Consider the following 4471-nt stretch of genomic DNA (forward strand, 5'->3'; position numbering starts at 1 on the left):
AAAATTGACCTCAGGCAACGTAACCTGCACGTCATTAGACACAGGGTGTCAGCAGGGAAGACATGACGCAACGAGGAGTCGTGCCCGAAGCATAATTCATTCTTCAAACCATAATCAACTAACGATCCACGGGTGAGACAAAACCTCAAACAAAGGGCGGACAAACTAAGGAACTCCCAAGATGGCTCCTTTTACCCGGATGGTTCAGCACTCCTCTGCCCCTTCCTGATACTCCGAATCTCCCTGTATCTCTCTCTCTCTCTCTCTCTCTCTCTCTCCGTCGTTTCCCTGGGAAGTCGGCGAAGAGACGCGGAGACGAGTTAAGGAGCGTATAAACCGGCCATTAGTATCGGCCGGCTACTGTCCATTGTTTCGTGTTTGCAGAAACAATTGACGGGGCCGCAGTGTTCAGTCGTCTCGTTAGCGAGGCGCTTCCAACAGAGGGCAGCATTGTCTCCGACGGTTAGCACCCGCGGAAAAATCCTAACGAGCTCTCAGCCTCCGTTTAACACCTTCCAGGACCCGCTTTTCGAACCTACCTCTTGAAACAAAACGCTAAAGACCCGGTTGCCGCAATTATGATGCTCATTGCCACCCCCGTCGTACCAGCCACATTCTATACCGTCAGCCATCGCCTTCGCCATATTCGACGTGAGCCACCACCACTGCCACAATAACCATTGTGGTATCCTGTACCAGTCCCAGCATCCTTTCCAAGAAGAACCTGCTCGGCTCTCACGTTTGCACGCTCGGCGCTGGGCCCGAATCGCACGTAATAACGTATTTAGCATATTATGAAACACGCAGCTGCCACCCGATTGGCTGCTCGCTCGGATGCTCATTTCATTCGCGTTAGGAGCTGAGCTTGAGCCTGGGTGTACATTATGAAATTTGGCTCTAATGAAAAGCTACCCCGAACCTGCTACCTAACAAGGGACGACCTCGCGCTCGGTCCAGAGCTAATCTTACGCTAAGCTCTAAAAGCCACTCGTAAAAGCTTAATTTCATTTGTCAATAAAGGGATACAGCGCCGTGTCCGAGGGACCCAAAGAAACGAGTCTCCGGGACTCTCCGGGGCTCCGGGGTCCCGGAACGAGTCACTGAAGTCGCCGATGGGCGCTTTCAGGTCCCGCGGCCAGCCGTGTCTACATTATTGCTCTGTGACGAATGTCGATAATCAAATCACACAGTGCGCGACTGTGACTAATAGTGCTTTCGTAGTCCGGCGCCTTCTTTGAACCAGCGGTAGCTCTTTGGGTCTCTGCGTGTGCGCCCTAGCATTGCTTTTCAAGTAAACTACACATAATCACCCAGAATCTAAAGCTCATTGCTCCCTAGCAGACGACCCCCAATCTCCGTGCAAAGTCTCAATCTCGATGATCGCGAAAACAAGTCCGGAATCATAGGGCCCAGAAATTGAGGGACAGAAGTGCCTGATAGAAAACCCTAACCCCAATCCCTGTTCACCCCAAATTGTTAATAACACTTCACCCCCATCGCCCGAAAGATATCGCTACATGCATTACCATGTGAATATAGTTATTTCAGAGGGGTTCAACCGGCGTTGGGGTGTGTTGTAAGCAGATACATTATTCTATGGGGGCTAATGTAATACGGGGCTCCTTATCTCTCTCGGCGATAAGGACCCCGCCAGTTATCCAGTTAGCGCTCATTGTCCAACGATTCGAGATCGGGCATACGATATACCAGACCGGATCGTTTTCGCCGACTTTCCTACGTATAAAACCGATGACAAATGACTTCGGTGCCATACCGATCAAAAAGCGTTTCCGTCTCGCTGGACCTTCTTCGGGGCATCCAGCATCCATATCCCACTACCTTGTACCCATATCCGATTTATCTCACAATTTTCTATTTGCCTTATTATCTATCGACTGCTCTCCTAATCCGTGTATACTTCTTCTCTGTATCTACAATCCGTCAGATCCATCCCAGCATCCCAACCTAACGTTCGGTCCATAGCGACGCAACATAACCGCCATATACTGGAGTCTCTCGTATGTACCGATCCACGTAAGAGCTGGCACAAGTCTTTCCACGTCTCTGGCTCCTCGTCCGTGGGCCACACAGAGACAAAGTATGGCGCGGCGGCGAGCACGGGCCCAAGTATAATATGAGAGGTTGTAAGATATTTATGCGTTGCATTGTCTCAGCGCGTTCTCCGCGAGACAACGACAACTTCATCCGAGCGGGACCCGGGCCGAGTTATGATACCACTGCCTATTACGTACATGCCTACACGTCCGTAACTACGTGTACGCTGAAGTGGTACGTTGCGGCAGCTACAGCAGCAACACGAGCGCACACGCAGGCGCCCACGGTTACGGGAGAGGAAGAGGCCTGCCTCATCCTCGTACTCCTCTCCCATCTCATCCAAGTCCTGCAGTCAGATCCTCTTCCCCATGGCCGTCTCGTTACCAGCGAGAAACGTTCAGCCTCCGATGCTGACCTCGTGCACTAGGGCTCCACTCGGACTTTTGACACTTTTCAATGCCATTGGAAACTATGGGCGTCTACCGTATTGAGGGTGGCTTTCAAATTATGGAGCTATCTTTGAATCGTAGAGGTGCTGGTGGCTTTGGTACGTGTCGGTCGGATATCTGGGTCGGGTCTGGTGGAATTGTTGTATTTGGAAATTGTGTCTGGATTGGCGCCTCAACGTCAGCGGGGATAGCTAATGGACAAATGACGATCTGAGCTGAGTTAAGTCTGGTTCTGTGTCTGGATTACGGATGGTTCGGGCTGTTTGGGTTACGATTATGAAATTTAGGGACAATACCCAATTCCTTCTACATTGCCCAACAATGTTCGGGGACTTATCGGACTCATTGTTCTCACTTGTGGATTCTCTAATGTGCTTATGCTGGATTCTCATTGTGCGTTTACGAGATGTTCCCTTAACTCCGCCCTTGCCGGCGGACACCCTCCGGCCCTGCGCACTGCCGAGAACCTACGTTTATTTCATCCCTCTGTCTTCTTGTTAGTCGAGGGGGGTAACTTTGGCGGATCGGAATTTAGCTACGGGAGATTAGCCGCCATTTTGTGTCCCTGTGGGGATAAAAACAAGATGGCGGTACTATGGGGGTAAGAGGATCTCGGGGCAATTAAATGCTGTAATAGCGTTAATTATTATAGGACGGGACGTAGGGAGAATATTTTGTCCTTGGCTTCCCGTTTCGTGCCAGAAGCCCTCTCGTCGTACACGTCTGATATTATGTAGGGGCTGAAATAATTTTACTGTACTGTGATTTTTGCTGTATGAGAAAAATTTAATGAATCAGTCGAACAGTTTTTCAATGAAAGATTCGGCTCTTTTTTCATCTTTGCGACCTAAAAGTTTGACGATGATTTTAAAATTTTATTTTGACCATGCAGTAGGACCGGAAGCCCGCTATAACTTCTGTTGAAAATGGACAGAAGTTTGGCTGCCGCCAAGAGCAATTTTGGTTTGAGTTTAATTACAGTAGCCCCCGGGGGACAATCAGATATAGGCATCCTACACGGACGGGTACTTTGAACCTGCAGGCCAGAAGTGTGCGAGGAGAAAATGGCACGGGAAATGTCGACGAAAATTATCAGGAAAAAGGAATCGCACCGACTACCGGTTCATAACCAGGGTGAAACCTGCCGGAGAAAATGTGTAGGCGAGAGCTGTAATTAGGAATTTTTTTCAACAAATTTTTAATTTAATTTCCACCCCAGCATCCCCATTCTCTCGTTGGCAAGTTAATTGACGCGGGGCGAGTGCCGGTTTACGACCCATTAAAACTGAAAACCACGCAGACTATGTATTGTCCCCATTGAAAAATCTTTTTTTGTATTAATTTCAAAAATACACTCACGCGACATTGCGAATGATCGATACGAGTGAGATCCCGAGGGAAATAAATTTTTGTAATTTGAAAAATATTTTTAAAAATTATACTTTGATAAAAATATTTTATTTTTAGTTTGTCAAAATTTAATCTCTCGCTTAATTAAATCGTGTATAAATAACGGCAGGGATTCAGTGATAAACGTTACAGGTTTTTTTTTTTTTTTTCTGTAAAAAAACATTTTACACCAAACTGCACCATAACGATAATAAAGTCATTATCGTTGATCATCCTGTCGATGAGAGCATCATCTTCCTATATATATTATATATATATATATACATATACATATACTTGTTCACGTATGTCATAGTGGTGCTCCGAATGAAGAAACGGGTTAATCGGCCGGAATTCAATTCGTTTGGTGAAAATGATTTTTTTCCCCACCTACGAAAGAGGACGAGTCACTTTTCTACAATTGACGTAGGAATTCAGATGAAGTATAAAGATACGAATTTCGGATGAGCGAACAGCCATTGTGCGATCGTCATTGTGAATGAGCGCACAGTGTGAACGCTCCTCTTGAGCGTGACAATCGCGAGAATGAAAAAAAAAAAAAAAAAAAAAAAAAAAAT

The sequence above is a fragment of the Cephus cinctus genome, unplaced genomic scaffold (assembly GCF_000341935.2).
Source record: "Cephus cinctus unplaced genomic scaffold, Ccin1 Ccin1_scaffold0132, whole genome shotgun sequence".
Classification (NCBI taxonomy): Eukaryota; Metazoa; Arthropoda; class Insecta; order Hymenoptera; family Cephidae; genus Cephus; species Cephus cinctus.